General features: G+C 43.9%; 1 protein-coding gene across 1 annotated transcript in view; it reads right to left on the bottom strand.

Annotated features, from left to right (window-relative positions):
- LOC126252593 (kazrin) overlaps nt 1-26,131 on the bottom strand; it is a gene marked incomplete at its 5' end in the record, with an annotated part of 708,940 nt that overhangs the window by 391,061 nt on the left and 291,748 nt on the right. The window lies entirely within an intron of this gene.

Genomic DNA, 26,131 nt, shown 5'->3' with positions numbered 1-26,131 from the left:
TTATTTTTCTTGCCCGAAAAGCAAAAGTTTTTCTGTCGAGGTTCTATTTCATCTTTGCTCATAGCATGTTCCAAGTGGAGTGCAAGATTTGTACATTCGCTTTCTCTGTACGTTTCATGGATAGCCTGAACCTTTTTAGTCGTTGTCTACGTTCATCCACATAAAGCTTTGTAAGCTTAGGCATTTTGCATACTCCAAATCTTTTAGGGTTGGCAATATCTTCCCTTTCACATTCAGCAATTCGTGTCCTATTTTGTGCAACACTTATCTCCCTAACGTTGCTGATCGAACTGGATAGACTACGTTTAAAAAAAGCATTATCTAACAAGGGCAGAGATGGCAACAGACAACCAAGGCATGATAAACTTGTACGCGAGTCAATGCGAAATAATTACACACTAGTGTGATAAATGCGGTTGCAGGTTTTCTCGGTGTATTACAGCCAAGGATGATGGGTACGAAACTCACCGAAACGTTGCGACAAGACGACGCCACCCCTCGGTTGATCACCCGAGAAGAGTTCATCAACTATACAGCAGTTGCAACAACCAACATAAATAATCACCCTCCATCTGGACATTGCAGTGAACCAAATGCTGCTCTAGCGACTGTTCTTATGACTACTGGTTTGCTTTCCACGTTTCCAAATTACATATAGGTTTTGTTGTGACGGTATCTAGGCGGCCCCTTTCCGCTCGGCGCCCTAGAACCGGTCAGGTCTATTTGCCCTAATCGAAAATGCGGCCATGATCACAATTCTACATATGTAAGTCTGCAGGCTTTCGTGGCCGTTGTCACTGAAGTTAAAATCTTCTGGGTTATTAGGCCGCGTCATGTTTCTTCTAAAATGTTCGACACACAGTGTTCTAGCGGTAGTGGACACCAAAAGATCCTGAGGAAGATCCCAGCAGAGGGGTCGAAACGTCAAACATTTTAGAAGAAACATGACGTGGCCTAATAACCCAGAAGATTTTAACTTCAGTCACAATTCTAAATAATCACGTAGTTCTCCAGCCCTTACACTTTTGAAGAAACACAAGATTTCTGAGGTGTCTTTTGGTGTTTGTTACTTTGGGAAAGAAACAAATTTCGGTGGGAATCCGCTTGGTGTAGAGCGGTGTGCTACGCCGTGTTGTCTCGCCGCAGGCGCGAGGTAGCGAGCGAGTTTATCCCAGCTACAGGCACGCCTAACGCGGAGACCGCAGCTGCGTTTGCGACACGCATTACCAATTGAGCCGGGCGCGGGCTTAACTGCGCCATTTGTCTGCCGGCCGCTTCCATCACCGCCCGCGCGATATGATCCCCACGGCCCCCCTTTCTGCTCGACCGCTGACAGCCGCGTTTCCACCGACTGCACGCTGTACGTTACACAACGGCCGCGAGTAGACACGGCGCATAAACGTAACACGCTTCTGGCAATCCACGGGCTTTGAATTTTTCTTCGGTAGATTTCTGTCACAATTAACAGTGTGTTTTCCTGGTTGTCGTGTTACTGTTTGATTTCAGAACTGAGACAGCCGCAGGCTAGTTTAATAAAATCCCCGCAACAGGTTTTTCTCTGCGACAAAGAGAAATTTATTTCGAAGCTGGGACAGTCTTTAAATGACGCCAACCTTAACAGTTGAACATGTTTCTGGTAACCTACAAAAAGAGGCTGTCCTCTGTCAACAAAAAGGGAACAGATTTTAATCAGACTGGGACACTATAAATTGAGGACGTACCGCAGGGTTCCTTTCTGGGGCCACTGCTTTTGTTAATGTGTATCTATAATTTTCCTCTAAAGATGGCAGATGACTCAAAATTTTTGTTTCCATATGAAAACTCTTGTCAAAAACATGGAATGACTGAGGAAATGCCGGCCGGGGTGGCCGAGTGGTGCTAGGCGCTACAGTCTGGAACCGCGCTACCGCTAAGGTCGCAGGTTCGAATCCTACCTCGGGCATGGATGTGTGTGATGTCCTTAGCTTAGTTAGGTTTAAGTAGTTCTAAGTTCTAGGGGACTGATGACCTAGAAGTTTCGTCCCATAGTGCTCAGAGCCATTTGAACTGGGGAAATGAGATTTTAGCTCTTACCTTACAGAAAAATTATTTCAGCTTAAATTAATAAATAAAGGATTATTAAAACAAAAAAGTATTTATAATATACCGCGTTTTTATATCGGACTAAGAAGTATAAAATAATATCTCCTAACGCTATACGTACTCCTAACGCCATACAGATAGTCCCGAAAATATGTGCTTGTGAATTTTTAATAGCTATGCAAATACTTGCAAGATAAAAAAAAAATGGGCACCTGCAATACATAATTGATGTATCAGTAGTTCATCTCCTTACTATTTCGCTACTTACTAACTGATGCATGAATAGTTCACCCCCATACTATTTTCCATTCCATGCTCACCACTTTTTTCGTTTTACGTGTTACAAGTATTTTCATAGCTACTAAAAATTCACAACTGCAAATTTTCAGAACTACCTGTATGGAGTTGGGGATCTGTATGGAGCTAGTAGAAATTGTAATATACTTTTCAGTCCGATTTAAAAACGTGGTATATTAAAAATTCATTTTTATTTAAAAAATTATTTTCTGCTTTTTAGTTTTCTGTTTGTGAAATTTTTCGATCGCCATCAAACAATTTGATGAGAATACAACGTAGAGGTGTGGTAATTTTAGCTTTATTTAAGTTCTTATTTGTATGACTCAACCAATATATTGTTTCTTCTTACGTATATCTCGCGGGAAGATCTTGAAGGTAAAAATGAGAGACATTCGAGTTCACGCGGAGGCCTACGAGCAATCGTTCTTCCAGCGAAATATTCGCAACTGAAACAGGAAAGGGGTCAAATGGCAGTGGCACGCAAATTACACTCCGCCACAAGACATGAAAGTGAGTTAATACGGCATTGTCATCCAGTTCTGTGCTATGTTTAAATTTAGGGTGTCTAGCACATCGGGAATTTGGTTTAATATCATTTACAAAATTCGTACCGTGCAGACAGTGACTTAATAAAAATGTGGTAAACAAGCGAAGGCGAACTTTTTATACGTAAGTTGGAACTTAAATAGTGGCAACAATGCTGTGGAGACACTTTGCAATGGAATCTACTATTGTCGCTGACAGCAAAAGTTGTTGACATACCTACCTTACCTCCGAGCAAATGGAGTCGCCCGTCTCACGTCACCGGCATGCGCATAATCGAGGGATACACAGTCACTTGTGAGCGAGCGGTCTAACGTAAAAGTGTCACTATGTTTTCGAAACAGGAACAACAGAGTTGGATCAAGATTGAACGTGCCAGAGGTCGTACAGCACGACATTGTCATCAAGGTCTTCAAGAGCTTTGCGAAAGAAGCGGCGACACTTTCTGCGCAACCCACCCGCCATTTTGCACGGCAATGCGCGGGCGCATACAGCGAAAGCTATGGCTGCTCTGTTCGGTCGATGGGACTGGGAAGATCTGTACCATCCACCATAATCCCTGGACTTAAGTCCTTGTGACTTTGATTTGATTCCGAAGATAAAGGAACCACTTCGTGGCATTCGCTTCAGAACTGTTCCAGAGATTCGACAGGCAGTAGACCGCTACATTCGCACCATCAACAGAACAGGCTCTGCTAACGGTATACTACGCCTTCCACATCGCTGGCAACGGGTTCTACACAACGCTGGTCACTACTCTGAAGGACAGTAACAAGTGCAAAGATGTAACTCTTTTGTATAGGTTGTGAATAAATAGTTGCCACTATTTAACTTACAACCATCGTATTATTAGGAATGAAGATAGATGAAAACCTCTCTTTGAAGTACTCCATTCAAAGTTTTGTGAGAAACAAAATGCTGCTACCTTGACTATATGAATAATCTCCATTGTCTCTGATACGCTTGATTATGTTGAATAGTTTCACACTGTTAAATTTTGGGGCAGCTCTGTAGATTCACAAGTAATGTTCTCACGTCACTCCAGAGAAGGACAGTAGGAACAACTCGCGGCATCACAGCGTAAACGTGGAGCGTTTCGGACTTCTAACTCTGCCGTCTCTGTACATACGTTCCGTCATCGCATTTGTAATGAATAATATGCCATCATTCAATAGCAACCTGCCACATTCTCTTAGTGAAAACAGGGCCCTAAACGGTTTCACTTGGGTAACACTTCTGTAATAGCAGTACAGAAAGCTGTGCTCTATTCTGTTGGTCTCATTTTCAATAGAATCACAGCAGAACCGAAAAATCTAGATCGTAATCCTTAAATGTTGAACTCTTACGTTAAAAGATTTATTTGCAGAACAGTCAATGCATTCTGTGGCTGATTCCCTCGAAATAGTTTAGAGTTTTTCTTCGCAACACGTTATTTATTTTTGAATTTTTGTAGTCCCCTTTAACGGTTTTTAATTTCTTACTACGTGTCTGTGAATTATGTAGTAACTCTTATCATGCACAAATATCTTTGCCTCGAATAATGCCACTAGCCCTGAAGATAAAATACATTACACTAACGAAACCGCATGTTTTCATATGAACATTCGTGGAAAAAACGCAAGTATCCAGAATGAAATTTGTTCTGTGCGTCACAGCGGACTATAGAATGAAACATCCTGTTAATTTTAACTGTCTCGAATACGCATTTAGTTTATATGGCATAGGCAGTTTTACTATGCGAGAAAGATTCGTGTTAAGGTTTTTGTGCCTTGCAATGCTCTAGCGGTTACACTGATATACGTTGAGTACCGTATTTAATTAGTTAATTAATTAAAATGTGCCTTCTGTACAGAAACTACAATTAAAAAATACAAAAATGAAGTTATGTGCGCCAACTGCCTGGAATGGAACTGCACATGTATCAGGACCACTTCTTTTTTTACTTATCGCACAGCTGGGAAGGCGTGAATGTCACATTTTGTTTCAGTCGACAGATTTAATTGAAAAGTTTCTATTTTATTTTGAAGCGGTGGATGTGAGTTTTCTTCTTTCTGAATCTCTTTCTCTCAGAGCAACAGTTACACCAAGCGCCCAAAATTATTGGTTGTGTATACTATATTCCAGTCTCTATTTTCCCCTATAGTTTTTTCCCTGTACTGCTGTTCCGGTATCATGAAAGTTATTCGCTGGGTCCTGTTACAGTTCCCTCGTTTATGGTTTCCCGTATATTGCTTTCCTCGCTAATTCTGTGGAGAACCACCTAATTTGTTTACCTTATCAGTCCATTTAATTTTCAGTATGTCTATATTATAGTTCAAATGCTTCAATTCTCTTCTTTTCCTTTCGTCTCTCAGTCCGTGTTTCAGTACTGTCGTTCCAGCATGCATTCTCAAAAATGTCTTCCTCAGTTTAAAGTTTGTGTGAGATTTGATTTTGGTCTGATACCGTGGATAGCTTCCTCGGCCCCGGGTTCGAAATCCGCAACAACTTAAATTTTGATTAATAATCAGCATTGGCGGCTAAAGACTTCCGGCATAAGAAGTCACCTTCATTTTGCCAACGGCCTTGTCAAAAGAGGGTGGAGGAGCAGACAGAACTTCAGGGCATTCACTTGTCCCTGGGGTGGGAAACTGCCACTAAAAGCGGAAGAATCAACAATGATCAGCGGCATGCGGATGCAGAAGACAATGGAAGCCACTACGTTACAATCACATAACATGAATTGTGGCCTATAACTGAAAAAGTTTCGTGATGATCTCTCCACTGGTAAAATATTCCGGAAGAGCCCCCACTCGGATCTCCGGGAGGTAACTGCCAAGGGGGAATTGACCACGAGAAAAAGACTGAATAATCAACGGAAGGATAACGTTCTACGAGACAGGACGTGCAATGTCAGAAGCTTGAACGTGGTAGGGAAGCTAGAAAATCTGAAAACAGAAATAAAAAGGCTCAATCTAAATACAGTAGGGGTAAGTGATGTGAAATGGAAAGAAGACAAGGATTTCTGGTCAGATCAGTATAGGGTAATATCAACAGCAGCAGAAAATGTTATAACGGGAGTATAATTCGTTATGAATAGCAAGGTAGGGCAGAGAATGTGTTGCTGTGAACAGTTCAGTGATAGGGTTGTTCTTATCAGAACAGACAGCATATGAACACCGACAACGATAGTTCATGAATACATGCCGCCGTCGCAATCTGAAGATGAAGAAATAGATAAAGTATATGAGGATAACGAAAGGGTAATACAGTAGGCAAAGGGAGATAAAAATCTAATAGTCGTAGGTGGACTGGAATGCAGTTGTAGGGGAAGGAGTAGAAGGAAAGATTACAGGAGAACATGGGCTAGGGACATGGAATGAGAGAGGAAAAAGACTAATTGAGTTCCGTAATAAATTACAGCTAGTAATAGCGAATACTCTGTTCAAGAATCACAAGAGGAGGAAATATACTTGGAGAAGGCGAGTTGATACGGGAAGATTTCAATTAGATCACATCATGGCCAGACAGATTTCGAAATCAGTAACTGGATTGTAAGGCGTACCCAGGAGCAGACATAGACTCAGTAGTGATTAAGAGTACGCCAAAGTTTAAGAGATTTGTCAGGAAGACACAATATCCAAATAAGTGGAATAAGGAAATGCTAAGGAATGACGAGATACGCTTGAAGTTCTCTAAGGCTATAGATACAGCAATAACGAATAGCTCAGTCGGCAATATAGTTGAAGAGTAATGGACATACTCTAAAAAGGGCCATCACAGATGTTGGAAGGAAAACATAGGTACAAAGAAGGTAATTGCGAAAAACCATGTGTAACAGAAGAATACTTCAGTTGACCGATGAAAGAAGGAAGTAAAAAAATGGTCAGGGAAATTCCGGGATACAGAAATACATGTCGCTGAGGAATGAAATAAATAGGAAGTTAAGACGAAATGGCGGCATAAATAATGTGAAGAATTCGAAAAAGAAATGACTGGCGGAAGGACAGCTCAGCATATAGGAAAGTCGAAAAAAACCTTTGGTGAAATTAAAAGCAAGGGTAGTAACATTAGAGTGCATCGGGGATTCCACTCTTAAATGCAGGGAAGAGAGCGGGTAGGTGGAAAGAATACACTGAAGGCCGCTGTTAGGGGGAAGATGTGGCGTGATAGAAGAAGAAACAGGAGTCTGTTTAGAAGAGATAGGGGATCCAAAAATTGAGGATATGTTAAATGACGACCAGTTTGGCTTTAGGAAAGATAAAGGCACCAGAGAGGCCATTCTGACGTTGCGGTTGCTAATGTAATCAAGACTAATGAAAAATCAACACACGTTCATAGGATCTGTCGACCAGGATAAAGCGTTCGACAATGTAAAATGACGTAATATGTTCGAAATTCTGAGAAAAATAGGGTAAGCCATAAGGAGAGTCGGGTAATATACAATATGTACGAGAGCAAAGAAGGAATAGTAAGAGTGGACGATCAAGAACGAAGTGCTCGGATTAAAAAAGGATGTACGACGGGGATGTAGGCTTTCGTCCCTACTGTTCAATCTGTACATCGAAGAAGCACAGATGGAAATAGAAGAAAAGTTCAGAAGAGGGATTAAAATTCAAGGTGAAAGGATATCAATGATGCGATTCGTTGATGACATTGCTATCCTGAGTGAAAGTGAAGAAGAATTAAATGATCTGCTGAATCGAATAAACGGCCTAATGAGTATAGAATATGGATTGAGGGTAAATCGAAGAAAGAGAAAAGTAATGAGAAGTAACAGAAATGAGAACAGATTTTACGTTCGGAGCACAGCACTGTATGGTAGTGAAACATGGGCTGTGGGAAAATCGGAACAGAAGAGAATCGAAGCATTTGAGATGTGGTGTTACAACACGAATGTCGAAAATTAGGTGGACTGATAAGGTGAGGAATGAGGTTTCGCGGAGAATCGCCGAGGAAAGGAATATGTGGAAAACACTGACAAGGAGAAGGGACAGGCTGGTAGGACATCTGTTAAGAAATCAGGGAATGACTTCCATGGTACTAGAGGGAGCTGTAGAGGGAAAACATCGTAGAGGAAGGCAGAGATTGGAAAATATCTAGCAAATAATTGAGGATGTAGGTTGCGAGTGCTACTGTGGGATGAAGAGGTTGTGCACAGGAGAGGAGTTCGTGGCGCGCCGCGTCAAACCAGTCAGAAGACTGATAACTCAGCAAAAAAATAGGAGACGTTTTTCTGCGAGGAATGCCCTCTTTGCGTGTGCAGCTCTGCTTGTGGTGCTTCGTCGTCGTGTGTTATACTGCTTGCAGGATAGCAGAATCCCTTCGCTTCGTTTATTCCGTAGTTCTCAGTTCTTACGTTAAGTTCATTGCTAATCGTATTTATGCTTCTCCATTTTTTCGTCATCTTTCAGTCTACATTTTGTGCTCAGTAGTTAGTTCTTTCTATTCAAGAAGTCCTACAGTTTTCCTTCATTTTTGCTAAAGATAGCAATGTCATCAGCGAATCTTATGATTGGTGTCCCCTCTCCCTGAATTTTATTGCAACTTCTGAAACATTATTTTGATTCCTTCGTTACTTCTTCGATATAAAGGCTTAACAGTATTGGATAAAGATGTAATCCCTACCCCTTTTCAATCTGAGCGCTTCTTTGTCCTTTACTCTTATTTATTCCTCTTGGTTTTTGCACGTATCGTTATATCCCTATAGCTTATGTGAGTATGTACGTTTTTGAGAATTTTGAACATTTTGCTCCATGTTGGGTTTCTGAACGCTTTTTGGAGATCAACAAGTTGATGGAACTTTCTCTTTTGTCTTGCATCTTGCTTTCATTATGAAGCGCAATATCAAATTTGCCGGCCGAAGTGGCCGTGCGGTTAAAGGCGCTGCAGTCTGGAACCGCAAGACCGCTACGGTCGCAGGTTCGAATCCTGCCTCGGGCATGGATGTTTGTGATGTCCTTAGGTTAGTTAGGTTTAACTAGTTCTAAGTTCTAGGGGACTAATAACCTCAGCAGTTGAGTCCCATAGTGCTCAGAGCCATTTGAACCATCAAATTTGCCTATCTGCTGCCTTACCTTTCCTACAGCTCAACTCATTCTCATCTAATTGCTCCTCATTTTGATTTCCATTCTTTTGTGTATTATTCTTGTGAGCAACTTGGATGCGTATGCTGTTCAGTATGCTATTGTTTACATTTACTGACTTCAAATCTTCTGGGTTGAGTGGATGATACTCTTTCAAAAGTTTTACCGATTATGAACTATTGAAATACTTTCTTAGTGACAGGAAAATGCCTTTAAGATAGACTAATCTTTGCTTAATACACCCATAAAAACATAACTTAACAGGGTCTTGATCTATTTCACCTTTCTTGTGCCTATGATTACCTACTGAAAGAGGTGACTGCATATTCGGTGTACCGTATGGCTTATGAGTTTCTGATTGTATATTTTTCTGCCTCGAGTATTTCAATTTATACAGCTTTTGATCTCCACTGAAACCTTTGTGCCATCTAAACTTTAACTCCTAAATTCTATCAGGAATTTTCTTGTCTGCTGTTGTAGAGAATATGGTCTAAAGACGTCAGTCTCCTTAGCCAGATGGTATTTATCGTCTCCCACATGTTGCTTTGTACTTCGTCGTTCTCCCGGTACTTTCACACTAGTTTCAATGGCTGCTAACCCAGCTTCTCCATTTCCGATATAAAAGCTCTGCGTTCTGATTCACACGTCACATCCGGTCTTCCGGCGGTCTGGTAGTGTTGTTTCTTTCCTTCCCCTTGTATCACTACCTAATGTAGCCGCGGAGACCGCACAAACGTTGGGAGGTACTCGCATCAAGTGCGGTGTTTCTTCAGCTACGACGCGTGGCTTTATATAGGGACCAGTATCATCCAGTAGCACGTTCACGTCACCTGACTGACAGGGCTGACCTGCAGTGATTTGGAATTTCTTTTTACTCGATTTCTGTATGGAAGACTGTGTCATTTGCGTCCGGCTTGGCTGTCGATTTCTGGACTTTCTGGTTTGTCTTCTTCTTTTGTGGTTCTGCTGGACTTCTACTCGGCACGGGCATTGCATTGTGCTTCAGTTGTGAATAAATCAGTGTTCACCAAGGCAACACGACTGTGTTGTTATAATTAGCGGTAGATTTCGCGTGAAGATGTTTTCTTCTATATAATATCCCAATCTCGCCTTTCTGGCTACAGACTCTCTTAGGTATCGAAGCACCTTGTGTTATTTTTAACTTGTGCCTGGTTATCCGCCAAAAGAAACTCAATTACAGCTGTCTGCCTGGAAACGCAATTCTGAAGCCTACCTATAGCGCCGCCACTTATCGGAGCCTCATGAAACTGTGGGGGGGGGGGGGGGGGGGGGGGAAAGCGGAAATATTCCACGATGCCCCACAACAAATTCTGCAGTTTTTAAACCGCAGCTGGCCGAGAAGAAAAATGTTTTGCATTACTTACTTAACGCCTCTCGTATGATGTTTTGGAGGTGTTTTCGTTGCATTAATTGTGCAACGCATCCACCAGCATGTTTATTATAGCATTATCTTTGGCCAAGTGTTGTCCTTTCTCATTAAAGGTTTGCTGTGGGCTCTCCCGTCTTCCAAGATGACTGCTTCGTGTTCACGGGCTGCTTGCAAATGTTAGGGATACGATAAACGTTCAGGCAGCTTACCGCACTTCGACCGGCCCGCTAAATCCTCCTACCGTAATACCACAGAAAATGTGTGGATGTATTTTAACCCTAGGAATCAAAATGCTCAATAGCATGTATTGGTTTCCCGCACAATCTGAATCAGCCCCTCGGTCGATCGTCTGTAGGAAGTCCAAATCGCGTCCTCTACTGATCGCTACGCTGAGCCTGTATATTGGTGCGGCTTGTGCAGGCTATAGGAGGTGAGTCGAGTGGGTACCGGCAGGGACGAGTACGGCAGAGCAGTCGTGTCTTGTGAAGATGAGGCAGCTGCTTTGGAAGCCACTAGACAGTGTGTTTGGACGGTAGGGCTTTAAGCAGTTTTGTCGATGTGACGCATTGTGCCCAGGAACGCTTAAGTTGTGGCAGTTGCTAAACAAATCTGACGAACGTTGTGTGTTCAGCAGCCGTGAGCTATAAGGTACTGTATCATTGTGATAGCAGTCTGCTTTCTCTTCGTATGAACTGCAATGGAATTGAACAAGCTATAACGATGTTGACTGAAGTTATATTCTTCCTTAGGTTAATGATCGTCTTATTGTATCGGTCTGCACTGCAATAATTTGGAGTTTACTTCAACACCCCCACTTCAGTACGCCATAACAGTGAATCCGGTATCGTATCTTCAAAGTGAACGGCAAGTATGTCATTTGGTTTAAGCTAATGTATGCCTTCCTTGAACTAAGTCTACCTGTTATTGGGTAAAATTGACTGAATGTAAGCTAGCGGGTTATTTGGCACCCAAGGAAGGCTTGTAGTAAAGTTTAAGCGTAGTTGCTGTATGTTTGATTTAAGAAATTATCAGCTTAAGTTGGTTTACTTGGCAAGTCACGTAAGCTGCGTTTTTCACTAGTTGCTTCCTGTGACGGTCAACATGATCATCGTGTGTGATTAACACCAGTTCTCTTGCAGGTTTCATCTAATGTTAATCTGCCTTGTCTTGTTAAGATGCGGACTAAATGACTGACGGCCTGGCCGTTGCTCTGAATCTGTTTATATTGAATAATGTTGAGCCCACGTTTGAGATGCAAAGACGTGTCAAGATCTATCCACGTTCTAAAGGATTTTGGAACCTTCCGGATTTAGTAAAAATACTTTTTAATAATTATCAGTGAAATTACTTTTGTTTCCAGTCGGCCAAGCTATTGTGTGTTTACTGATGTTGTATCCAAAATAAATTTTGCTTCGCTGAAGAATTCTTAATGCATCGTGTGTGTGGAAAATACAGATTAAGATTTTGTTATGTTCTTGGAAGAAAAAGGTGATATAAGTGTATCCGATGTGCGAACTGGTCCTGCTCACCACGCAATTCCTCCCAGTTGTACTGGTATATTGTTTCGAAGGTGGGTTAGCTTTGTGCAGGGGTAACGGGGATCTTGATGACAACGAGAAGCTTACGCTACGTTTATCATACCTGAAGAAGCTTGTAAACTCTGTTCCTCGTCGAACTGAGCGCATTGTAAAGACTGTGGGCTGTGGTGTTGCACGATTTTAGCATGATGTCTCCTAGAGAGAGGGGAGGGGGAGGAGGGCCTGTAATGAACCAGTCAGTTTACTTTCTGTAGTCAATTTTCTTCCCTTTGCATCTATGCGTGCTAGCTAATCCGCTAGATCACAGAATTTCCGGAAATAAGGATGCAGGCCATTCATTTTTTGTCGGGTGTTCTTCCATTCTGATACTCACTGATAAATTACTTTATTGTATGATACACCTGGCACTTGGCATTCTAGTTGTTATTCGGGTATTATTATTTATATTACTAAGTGACTAACCCCGAACCCGCCGCCAGTTGCAGGCTGCCTATCAATAGCTTTCTGGGGCAACAAAAATTTGAATTTCAATGTTTCGCGTGATTATTTCCCGAATTTGAAATTTTAAAAAAATGCCGTTATCTACTCATTAATTGTTATAATTTTTTGTTAAAAATTTAACACAAGAAGACAAGTATTACTGTTAGATACTATGTGTTTGTTGGTTGGGTGGGTTGTTTGGGGGAGGAGACCAGACAGCGAGGTCTTCAGTCTCTTCGGCTTAAAGAAGGACGGGGAAGGAAGCTGGTCGTGCCCTTTCAAAGGAACCATCCCGGCATTTGCCTGGAGCGATTTAGGGAAAACACGGATGGCCAGACGTGGGATTGAACCGTCGTCCTTCCGAATGCGAGCCCAGTGCTATGTGTTTGTCTTGAAGGAAGGAAGGAAGATTGGGTTTAACGTCCAATCGACGTCGAAGTCATTAGAGACGGAGCACAAGCTAGTATGGTATCAAGGACGGGGTAGGAAATCGGCCGTGCCCTTTCAAAGGAACCATCCCAGCATTTTCCTGGACCTATTTAAGGACATCACGGAAAACCTAAATCAGGATAGTCGGACGCACGTTTGAACCGTCGTCCTCCCGAATGCGAGTCCAGTGTTTGTCTTGAGGCAGTGTAATCGACGGCGCGCAAATAGTCGGGTTTTACTCTGATCAGCCAGAACAATTTGACCACCTGCCTAGCAGTCGGTGTGTCCACTTTTGGCACGGATAACAACGGCGACGCGTCGTGGCATGGAAGCAATGAGCCCTTGTTAGGTCGCTGGAGGGAGCTGAAACCACATTTGCACACACGAGTCACATAATTCCCATAAATTTCAGTGAGGGGGAGTTGTGAGCTCTGAGGCCATGTTCAATCACATCCCAGTTGTGTTCGATCGAATTCAGATCTGGCGAGTTGAGGGGGGGGGGGGAGGCAGCACATCAATTGGACCTCGCCAATGTGTTCCTCGACACACTACACCACATTCCAGGCCTTCTGACATGGCGCATTATCTTGCTGAAAAGTGCCACTGCCGTCAGGAAACATGATCGTCATGAAGTGGTGTACGTGGTCTGCAACCAGTATACGATACTCCTTGGCCACCAAGGTGCCTTTCATGAGCTCCACTGGATCCATGGTGGACATATTCTCCAGAGCATAATAGAACCATTGTCTCCACCACGCAGTACAGGTGCCAAGGAGATGTTTCCCTGGAAGACGACGCATTCGCGCTCTACCTTCGCCATGATGAAGAAGGTATCGTAATTCAACAGACTACGCAACGGTCTGTCACTCCGCCAACGTCCAACGCCGATGGTCACGTGCCAATTGCAGTCGTAGTTGCCGATGTCGTGGTGTTAACATTGGCACATGCATGGGTCGTCGGCTGCGGAGCCCCATCGTTGGCAGTGTTCGGTGCAGAGTGTGTGCAGACAATCTTGTACTCTGCCCAGCATTAAAGTCTGATTTTAGTTCCGTCACAGTTCACCGCCTGTCCTGTTTTATCTGCCCGGCCTACGATGTTCGTCTGTAATGAGTGGTGGCCGCCCAATTCCACGACGTCTGGACGTGGTTTCACCTGGCTTTCGCCATGTGTTGAAGACACTCACCACAGCACTCCTCGAACACCCGATAAGTCTTGCAGTTTCCGGAATGCTCTTGCCGAGCCTCCGGGCCACCACAATCTGCCTTCGGTGAAACTCAGTTAGATCGCGTGCCTTCCCCATTCTACACACAGACAGCACGCTAACTGATACTACAAGTACGGTGCGTGTGTCTGACTAACAGTCATTCCTCGCCAGGTGACACTGCTGTCAGCTGGAATTGGTTATATCGATACTACGAGTAGCTCTGTGGTCGTGATGTTCTGGGTGGTCAGTGTATTACACACTATTTGAGACTGGGACTTTCAACAACCTTTACACATGATTTGAAACCTTTGTGAAAGCTTCACTCACTGACACCTCATCACAAAATTGTTGTTGTTGTGGTCTTCAGTCCTGAGACTGGTTTGATGCAGCTCTCCAAGCTACTCTATCCTGTGCAAGCTTCTTCATCTCCCAGTACTTACCGCAACCTCCATCCTTCTGAATCTGTTTAGTGTATTCATCTCATGCTCTCCCTCTACGTTTTTTACCCTCCACGCTGCCCTCCAATGCTACATTTGTGATCCCTTGATGCCTCAGACCATGTCCTACCAACCGGTCCATTCTTCTTGTCACGTTGCGCCACAAACGTCTCTTCTCCCCAATCCTATTCAATACCTCCTCATTAGTTATATGATCTACCCATCTAATCTTCAGCATTATTCTGTAGCATCACATTTCGAAAGCTTCTATTCTCTTCTTGTCTAAACTATTTATCATCCATGTATCACTTCCATACATGGCTACACTCCATACAAATACTTTCAGAAACGACTTCCTGACACTTAAATCTATACTCGATGTTAACAAATTTCTCTTCTTCGGAAACGCTTTCCTTGCCATTGCCAGTCTACATTTTATATCCTCTCTACTTCGACCATCATAAGTTATTTTACTCCCCAAATAGCAAAACTCCTTTACTACTTTAAGCGTCTCATTTCCTAATCTAATTCCCTCAGCATCACCCGACTTAATTCGACTACATTCCATTATCCTCGTTTTGCTTTTGTTGATGTTCATCTTATATCCTCCCTTCAAGACACTGTCCATTCCGTTCAACTGCTCTTCCAGGTCCCTTGCTGTCTCTGACAGAATTACAATGTCATTGGCGAACCTCAAAGTTTTTATTTCTTCTCCATGGATTTTAATACCTACTCCGAATTTTTCTTTTGTTTCCTTTACTCCTTGCTCAATATACAGATTGAACAACATCGGGGAGAGGCTACAACCCTGCCTCAGTCCCTTTCCAACCACTGCTTCCCTTTCATGTCCCTCGACTCTTATAACTGCCATCTGGTTTCTGTACAAATTGTAAATAGCCTTTGGCTCCCTGTATTTTACTCCTGCCACCTTCAGAATTTGAAAGAGAGTATTCCAGTCAACATTGTCAAAAGCTTTCTCTAAGTCTACAAATCCATGAAACGTATGTTTGCCTTTCCTTAATCTATTTTCTAAGATAAGTCGTAGGGTCAGCATTGCCTCACGTGTTCGAACATTTCTACGGAATCCAAACTGATCTTCGCCGAGATCGGCTTCTACTAGTTTTTCCATTCGTCTGTAAAGAATTCGCGTTGTATTTTGCAGCTGTGACTTATTAAACTGATAGTTCTGTAATTTTCACATCTGTCCACGCCTGCTTCTTTGGGATTGGAATTATTATATTATTTTCACAAAATTATGAAAGGAAAAAAAAAATCCCTTACTAGATTTTTGCTGTTCATGTAGTAAAACTTCACCATCAGATATGACGTTTTAATTTATTACTTCTTAACTGAAGAGTCTACTTAGAACACAGTTTGCAGACAACATGCACATGTACCACTGAATGTACTCTCAAAATTATATCATTGTAACACACATACTTCAGCAGATATGAGGTCATAACATTGAGATGCGTGAAAAACTAGCTTCTGGTTAAACTGGAGTTCAAATTAGCCAGACAATATGCATCCAATGTCTCACAACTGACTTAAGTAACAAATTTTAAACATTATTTCAAACTTTTTCTAAATATTTTCTCGCCTACGTGCTTCACGTCAAATACACTGACGGGAAAAATTCGCAACGCCGAAAAACAATTAAAGTAGAGTAATGACATTTGTCTAGTTAACATATTTAAGTGGTTGACATTGCAAGATCACAGGTTAATATAAACGCGAGATAAGCCATTCTCGTGATCACAGCTGCCAGCAGACATGTATAGTTGTTGTATTCCTGCCAAATCTTTCTGTGAAAATTGCAGGAAGATTTGCCAGCTTCTAGTTCAAGCTCAGTGGGGTGTTGACAGTGGCATCTTTGTCGCTTTACAGGCATTCTTGACTAACATCAGCTCACAACGTCCAGTTTCAAAGATGAGAAACGCTCAAGTCTGTTACGGCGTATATTTAAAGCAAACCTGATTTGCATCCTCATAGAGGCGCTACTAACTCCACTCTTATGCGACTGGCGTGAAATATGAGTAGACATCATCTTTCAGAAGTAGAAGCGCGGCTACCAACGTTCGTTTATATCGCACAAGTCCTTCATGGTGTTGCAAATTTTTTCCCGTCAATGTATTTAACACGTGAACCTTTTTCTAAAGTAAGCAGACGTTTGAAACAGTTTATACGTGGGAGTTTACTACACTAGTGGCTACTAAAATTGCTACACCAAAAAGAAATGCAGATGATTAACGGGTCTTCATTGGACAAATACACTCCTGGAAATTGAAATAAGAACACCGTGAATTCATTGTCCCAGGAAGGGGAAACTTTATTGACACATTCCTGGGGTCAGATACATCACATGATCACACTGACAGAACCACAGGCACATAGACACAGGCAACAGAGCATGCACAATGTCGGCACTAGTACAGTGTATATCCACCTTTCGCAGCAATGCAGGCTGCTATTCTCCCATGGAGACGATCGTAGAGATGCTGGATGTAGTCCTGTGGAACGGCTTGTCATGCCATTCCCACCTGGCGCCTCAGTTGGACCAGCGTTCGTGCTGGACGTGCAGACCGCGTGAGACGACGCTTCATCCAGTCCCAAACATGCTCAATGGGGGACAGATCCGGAGATCTTGCTGGCCAGGGTAGTTGACTTACACCTTCTAGAGCACGTTGGGTGGCACGGGATACATGCGGACGTGCATTGTCCTGTTGGAACAGCAAGTTCCCTTGCCGGTCTAGGAATGGTAGATCGATGGGTTCGATGACGGTTTGGATGTACCGTGCACTATTCAGTGTCCCCTCGACGATCACCAGTGGTGTACGGCCAGTGTAGGAGATCGCTCCCCACACCATGATGCCGGGTGTTGGCCCTGTGTGCCTCGGTCGTATGCAGTCCTGATTGTGGCGCCCACCTGCACGGCGCCAAACACGCATACGACCATCATTGGCACCAAGGCAGAAGCGACTCTCATCGCTGAAGACGACACGTCTCCATTCGTCCCTCCATTCACGCCTGTCGCGACACCACTGGAGGCGGGCTGCACGATGTTGGGGCGTGAGCGGAAGACGGCCTAACGGTGTGCGGGACCGTAGCCCAGCTTCATGGAGACGGTTGCGAATGGTCCTCGCCGATACCCCAGGAGCAACAGTGTCCCTAATTTGCTGGGAAGTGGCGGTGCGGTCCCCTACGGCACTGCGTAGGATCCTACGGTCTTGGCGTGCATCCGTGCGTCGCTGCGGTCCGGTCCCAGGTCGACGGGCACGTGCACCTTCCGCCGACCACTGGCGACAACATCGATGTACTGTGGAGACCTCACGCCCCACGTGTTGAGCAATTCGGCGGTACGTCCACCCGGCCTCCCGCATGCCCACTACACGCCCTCGCTCAAAGTCCGTCAACTGCACATACGGTTCACGTCCACGCTGTCGCGGCATGCTACCAGTGTTAAAGACTGCGATGGAGCTCCGTATGCCACGGCAAACTGGCTGACACTGACGGCGGCGGTGCATAAATGCTGCGCAGCTAGCGCCATTCGACGGCCAACACCGCGGTTCCTGGTGTGTCCGCTGTGCCGTGCGTGTGATCATTGCTTGTACAGCCCTCTCGCAGTGTCCGGAGCAAGTATGGTGGGTCTGACACACCGGTGTCAATGTGTTCTTTTTTCCATTTCCAGGAGTGTATATTATACTAGAATTGACACGTGATTACATTTTCACGCAATTTCGGTGCATAGATCCTGAGAAATCAGTACCCAGAACAACCACCTATGGCCGTAATAACGGCCTTGATACGCCTGGGCATTAAGTCAAACAGAGCTTGGATGGCGTCTACAGGTACAGCTGCCCATGCAGCTTCAACACGATACCACAGTTCATCAAGAGTATTGACTGGCGTATTGTGACGAGCCAGTTGCTCGGCCACCATTGACCAGACGTTTTCCATTGGTGAGAGATCTGGAGAATGTGTTGGCCAGGGCAGCAGTCGAACGTTTTCTGTATCCAGAAAGGGCCGTACAGGACCTGCAACATGCGGTCGTGCATTATCCTGCTGAAATGTAGGTTTTCGCAGGTAGCGAATGAAGGGTAGAGCCACGTGTTGTAACACATCTGAAATGTAACGTCCACTGTTCAAAGTGCCGTCAATGCGAACAACAGCCGGCCGCGGTGGTCTAGCGGTTCTAGGCGCTCAGTCCGGAACCGCGCGACTGCTACGGTCGCAGGTTCGAATCCTGCCTCGGGCATGGATGTGTGTGATGTCCTTAGGTTAGTTAGGTTTAAGTAGTTCTAAGTTCTAGGGGACTGATCACCACAGATGTTAAGTCCCATAGTGCTCAGAGCCATTTGAACCATTTTTTTGCGAACAAGAGGTGATCGATACGTGCAACCAATGGCACTCCATACCGTCACACTGGGTGATACGCCAGTATAGCGATGACGAATACACGCTTCCAATGTGTGTTCACCGCGCTGTCGCGAAACACGGATGCGACCAGCATGATGCTGTAAACAGAATCTGTATTCATCCGTAAAAATGACGTTTTGCCGTTCGTGCACCCAGGTTCATCGTTGAGTACACCATCGCAGGCGCTCCTGTCTGTGATGCAGCGCCAAGGGTAACCGCAGCAATGGTCTCCGAGGTGATCCGTTACAGCCATGCGGATAAGATGCCTGTTATCTCGACGGCTAGTGATACGAGGCCGTTGGGATCCAGCACGGCGTTCCGTGTTACCCTCCTGAAGCCACCGATTCTATATTCTTCTAACAGTCATTGGATCTCGACCAACGCGAGCAGCAATGTCACGATACGATAAACCTAAATCGCGATAGGCTACAATCCGACCTCTATCAAAGTCGGAAACGTTATGGTACACATTTCTCCTCCTTACACGAGGCATCACAACAACGTTTCACCAGGTAACGCCGGTCAACTGGTGTTTGTGTATGAGAAACCGGTTGGAAACTTCCCTCATGTCAGAACATTGTAGGTGTCGCCACCGGTGCCAACCTTCTGTGAATGCTCTGAAAAGCTAATCATTTGCATATCACAGCATCTTCTTCCTGTCGGTTAAATTTCGCGTATGTAGCACGTCATCTTCGTGGTGTAACAGTTTTAATGGCCAGTAGTGTATTAGCGCAACTATTGCGCAGAAAGCCAGTAGTGTAGTTATTGCTGTTCAGTTTCTGTGCTGGTATGACGACCAGTGGTAATCAGTAACATGCCTCCTAACAGCCGAAAACGCAATTTCTCTGCAACATTAGCCAATTGGCATACTTGTCGTGTCAGAGAAAGACAGCGGCCCCACAGTTTCCCAAATCGGAGCGAAACATTGCCCGCGGTGCATGACGGAGCAGGGGGCGCGTTTATTATTCTGTTTTCCAGGCGGGTCGCTCGTGTGATGGGCGGAATACCTGTCCAGCAGCTGTCTGCGCTGTCCGCTGCAGATTGCTCGGCAGTGGCAAACGGACTGTGTAATGAGCGAGCCGACACGTCGCACCGCCCGCCAACAGCAAGTCCCTGTAAACCACGCAGGAGCCCGCCGCTGCCCACGAATGACACTTTGGGCTAAAGGATCAGCCGGCCCCGATGTAGCGTAACTCTCTTTCGCAAGCAGCCCATCTGCTTCTCTCTCATTCACTGTAGTGCAGGCGGACTTACGTGGTTCAACACACACACATTTCGCCTCACAAACATTAATATGCGCTCAGTAGTAAAGGCCTGATGGCCTAAAGTTATCGAACAATTGTAAAGTAAAAGAAATAAACCATCGCATACCAGCGACAGAGTCTATTGTTCTTTATCTTTGCCGTTCTTGCGCGTTGCCTGTAAATCTCTATGTACATGTATCGATTAATGGTATAAAAAAGAATTCTGTTGTTTCAAGACAAATGGGGCATTTGGCGCCTCACCTTTTACTGTTTGTATTCTATGAAAGGCGGAAGCGGACTTGCTGCGTTCCTCAACTGTATTTTATATTTTATGTGAAAATATTGAGTGAATATGCTAATTGTTATTTTTTTTTTCAATCAGAAAACATGTAGTTTCTTATAACTGATTACGAACAGACAGCATCAAGAGGACATTTTGACTGTAATGTATAAAGTATTTAACCACAATGGTCATCTATTGTAATTTAATATGAAAAGGTACGTAGCATAAAAAATACGTGTGTTAAAGATAAGTGTGCTTATTTTAGTAAATTAATCTTGATGATTTCCATCTCCTTATTTACCTCAATGATAATTATTTTGTGTTACTTCATCACCAGAAATTACGATCACGCTGATGGGCCGAACGCAGCAGGAGGCAGAAGGAACATTATCGTTTTCCTATTATTTCTGAACCAACTCTTTTTTAATTGTGTAGTGTTGCATTTCCTTTAAAGTCTATAAATCTTCTGGACCCTTAGTGTTGATGCGGGTATGACTACATCGCGACTATAAAAATGCACAGAAATGATGTTTCTTCCGAACGATCTCCAATATATCAATATGCTGCTCTTATTCAGGTATTTAATGCTCAACATATTTTATTATAATAGTGTAATCAATCCCTGATTCTGTTGCCAAGTGGCCCACCAAAATAGTCACTTTTTCGACATTAAAAAAGAAACAATTCATTTTATTTACGTCCCCCCAAGAGCAACGTTACAATATATACGCGCGCGCATGCAACCCGTTGTCGGCTTCTAAAGTGGATCAGAGAGAACACCGAAAAGAACAAAATAAACTGACAAAACATTTCTGAAAAAGTCTCTCTCTCTCTCTCTCTCTCTCTAATACAGAATGACTCCGGAAAACGGATGTTATTTTTCTTCGTACATCCATATTTAAACTGGATGAAGGTGCGACACAGTTGGTATACTATTTTTTATTAAAAATGAAATTCCTCCAGCTATACTTAAGATTTTTTATTTACTTCGCTACTAGTTTCGACGTTGCTTCAACGCCATCTTCAGGCCCGTACACTTCGATGAAATGAGTTGTGTGTGGCTCAGACTAGAAGTCCGCGGTGAGACCAACACGTGCTCCACATGGATGGCGGGCAGTAAATAGTGTCAAACACTTGCCCGCCATCCATGTGGAGCACGTGTTGGTCTCACCGCGGACTTCTAGACTGAGCCACACACAACTGATTTCATCAATGTGTACGGGCCTGAAGATGGCGTTGACGCAATGTCGAAACTAGTAGCGAAGTACATAAAATACCTTAAGTACAGCTGGAGGAATTTCAATTTTTAATAAAAAAGGATGTTATTTGATTGGCTATACTCTGTACTGCGAGAGAAGAGCTCTGACGGTTGAGGTGGCCTTGGCACAAGTGCTTATCGCGTCCACGATACCAGATCATGAGATTTTATATACGTTACCGTGCCAACACCTCAGTGTTGCTGCAGTGCTGTGAGACCCCTGCTTTCAGGCAGTGGTTCCGCGTCCTTCATTCTGGTTTGTGTGTGTAAGTGTGCATTCCATTAATTCTGTGAGTTTCTTGCCGTTGTGTGGGAAATGGCTCTGTGCAGTGCAGAGAAGAGGAGTTTTGGAAAAGCAGCTATGCTGAAATCTCAAGCGCGCGAAATTAATATAACTTATATATAGATTACGTATCCACTTGGAAAGGGTGAGTGAAGTGAGTGACAGGGTGGCAGAAGCATTGAACATCTCTACAACGACAATGATGAGAGCTACAGATGATAAAGAGGATGATAATTCAGAAGGGAGCCTTTTGACTGTGACGTCTGGGAAGTCAAGGAAGAGATCGTGTCGTGTGGCTGAAACAGACAAATTTGACGAAAGTGCTATCAGGCAACGTATATACGCGTACCACCAGCAATGAGTACCCGATACTTAAAAAGTTAAATGTAAATGTCGTGTGACTAGGGCCTCCCGTCGCGTAGACCGTTCGCCGGGTGCAAGTCTTTCGATCTGACGCCACTTCGGGATGGGGATGAAATGATGATGATCAGTACAACACAATACCCAGTCCCTGAGCGGAGAAAATCTCCGACCCAGCCGGGATTGGAGCCCGGGCCCTTAGGATTGACACTCTGTCGCGCTGACCACTCAGCTACCGGGGGCGGATCTTAAAAAGTTGATGGCGCCACTGTCGAACGGCGGTGTGTTCACAAGCAGAAATACAAGTCTCTCCATTTTTCTTTTAATAGGTTCCGGTGGAAAAAGCTCTCAGGAAGAAGTTACTAACGGAACGGGGAGACATTGTGGCATGGAGATGTTTCCTGCAGGGGTCGCTATCAGTGAATCCTGAGCATGTAATACGGCTTGACGAAACATGGATCAACGTGCGTCATGCACGCTACATCGCGTGGACAGACGATACGCGCCATAGAACTATGAGTGTGCCAATTGGTAAGGGAGAGCGACTAATTATTGTTCGCGTTGGCTCTAGAACGATTTTGCGCCCGTTGCTATGATAAAGTTTCAGTAAAGAAAGGACTGCCGATTACCACCAGGATATGAATGCAGATATATTTCAAGAGTAAAAAATTGTTCAAATGGCTCTGAGCACTATGGGACTTAACTTCTTAGGTCATCAGTCCCCTATAACTTAGAACTACTTAAACCTAACTAACCCAAGGACATCACACACATCCATGCCCGAGGCAGGATTCGAACCTGTGACCGTAGCGGTCGCGCGGTTCCAGACTGTAGCTCCTAGAACCGGTCGGCCACCCCGGCCGGCTATTTAAAGACTAATTGGTTACTCGTTTCCTCACAAATGCCAGTTGTGGTAGTGTTTTTGTTATGGACAACGCGCCGTACCATTCTGGACGATTAAATAAGTCACCATCGGCTGCTGCAAGGAGAGACGAAATAGTCAGCTGACAGAAAGATAGTAAAACAGGCTTTGGACAGAATATGCGAAAAGAGGAGCTTCCGGAATTAGTGACACGGTATAAGCCACAGGTGACGCAGTATATAACTCGTGCGTTAGAAACGAACCACGGCCATAACGTTATACGTCTTCCGCCGTACGACTGGTATTACAACGCCATCGAACTTGTCTGGGCTTAAATAAAAGCAGGTGTTGCTGAGCAATATAAAACTTTTAAAGTTGGGAGACACAGAGAGGTTGGTAAATGAGGCTGTCGCACGAATAACGCCAGAAAATTGGAAGAACGTTGTGAACCATGTATGGGAACAGATTAGAAGGTCGAAAGTAGAAGAAGGCGTAAGAGAAGAATCCATACAAAATATGTTAACTTTTTATGAGACTATGAGGACAGCAGCAACGAAGATACCGAAGCCTGTGTGGTCGTGACGGAAGATGATTAATCAGGTGACGATGGCCTTGGACTTAACGTTTCCCCGCAAGAAATATAAAGGCAATGTCTTCATTCGATATTTTACATGCAACATTTCTGTATTTTGTTGTACCCTGTTCACGTCGAAAATATATGTGTTTGTGTAGGAGGCAAACACTGTTAGCGCACGAGAAAAGAACATCGCTCAGTAGAATGTTGCCAACAAAATTGCTGCAATGAATCGTGCGGCATTGTTAGGCTCCGTAACCCCGGCTCCCGTTGGGTCGAAGGGTGGGAGGGGAAGGTCTGTCAGCCCGCTCGCGTACCCCCGGTCGCTGCCCCACTGCACTTCCGTACTGCAAATGCGCTGCCAGCTCTTCTCTCGCCGAACGAGCTTAGTAAATGGTTCAAATGACTCTGAGCACTATGGGACGTAACATCTGAGATCATCAGTCCCCTAGAACTTTGAACGACTTAAACCTAACCAACCTAAGGACATCACACACATCCATGCCCGAGGCAGGATTTGAACCTGCGACCATAGCAGTCACGCGGTTCCGGACTGAAGCGCCTAGAACCGCTCGACCACCGCGGCCGGCTGAGCTTAGTACATCACTGTCAATGGTATGTAGAGCTGTAAAAGTAGCGACTAAATTTTGTATGCGTGTATTTGGTATTCTCGAGAGACGTACTCGCTACAAACTATGCCTTACTCGTTACTTTCGCTACTGAATGTTATTACTCATAAAACCTGTAAAACATGCATAAACCACTGAGCAACGAGCATGCTGTTGTTCGCTTTGACAAACAGGCCCGGTTCTACGGGGAGGGGAAGAAGAGGGGGGAGGGCGTGGGGGGGGGGGGGGCGTCAAACCGGGGCACCTACCCTGGTGGCAATTTCAGGGGGCTCCAATTTCATATTCTGAAAGAAAGAAAAGCTTGTTTGACAGAGCGCCTAGCATCCAGCGTACGTTGGTCTATCGAGTATTCTTATGATTCTGAAACGCAGCGCAGTTGGTTTCTGAACATTTTTGAACACATTCTAAGTTGATTTATGAACGAAGCATAAGTTGATTTCTGAATGTGTGCATAATGTCTCTGTCAGTGGAATCCCCGTTGCATCTAGAAATAAAAAAAAAAAAACTTTCCCTCACACAAAAGAAGACGGGGCTATATGAGCTGAGCCGATTAAACCCGAACGGGTGAATGCCAATCGCCGTTCGTTTATGTGGTTGACTGGATGTACGAATGATCAGCATCGTTATAATTATTAGCGAAATCCATAGATTCAGATTACCAGAGTGGAAATAAACGACAAACAGGAATAACAGGTAAGGAAGGTGATATATTACTTCTCGGCATATCCAAGAAGACATAAATTTATATGCCAGATTCCTACACTACCAGTAGTACAGTGTCCGGTTAGGAGCCGCTTCAAGTTCTACTCTCGGAGCAGCACGGAAAACGTAATAGTGATCAGCCGGGGAATAAACTCGAGATGACCTGTATCTGTGAACCTGGCAGCGTTAGTGAAGTTAACTGGAGGATAAGTTTTGACAATGGCCGGAATAGTTACAAAATTAGTGATGACAAGTTTGTTTGTTAGAACGAGGAAGGAGAAGAAACAGGGACATCATACAAATTATATGGAAGAATATGACGAATCCAAATTTATAAAAAAATTTCGTACTGTTACTTTTCGATTTCATGCTTGAGAAATTCTAGCATATGAATGAAATTGAAACTATTTCCTAAGACTTTCTGCTTGTAGTAGGCCTAATAGGCGTATGATATTGGTACGTCGTGTCGTTTATTTAAATGAGGTACATAAAAATGACCATTCGCGCCAAAACAGTCTCACTTATTTGGCGTGTGTTACAATTGCTGCAATATTACAAAGGCCTATTTCGTTTTATCTAGCAGACAGTGACAAAATAGACGTAATCAAATCGAGAAACGATATCAGTCTTGGGTACTATCCGTATTAACAGCTTTCTCAGTATTAGACAACAACATTTTGATTTTTCATGTAGCAAAACGTTTGACGAACTTTCAGATTTAGAGTCTTTCGCAGAAAGGAAAGCACGTCGTGTAAAGCCACAGCAAGATAGAGAGATAGAGTTCTGGGACCTAAGGATTGAAGAAATGTGCACTGTCTTACTTGTCTCTAGTCTTTACTGGTTTTATGTTTGCTATATTTAATTTTATGTCACACAAGAGAGAAAGTTATTAGCTAATAGGCAATAAAGAGTGCAAATTTATAGAAGAGTTCTTATTCTGTCTGTTACAAATACACTCCTGGAAATGGAAAAAAGAACACATTGACACCGGTGTGTCAGACCCACCATACTTGCTCCGGACACTGCGAGAGGGCTGTACAAGCAATGATCACACG

Source organism: Schistocerca nitens, chromosome 4 (genome assembly GCF_023898315.1).
Source record: "Schistocerca nitens isolate TAMUIC-IGC-003100 chromosome 4, iqSchNite1.1, whole genome shotgun sequence".
Taxonomy (NCBI): Eukaryota; Metazoa; Arthropoda; class Insecta; order Orthoptera; family Acrididae; genus Schistocerca; species Schistocerca nitens.
Note: the sequence above shows the minus strand (reverse complement) of the source record. Positions and strands in the feature narration are given on the sequence as shown.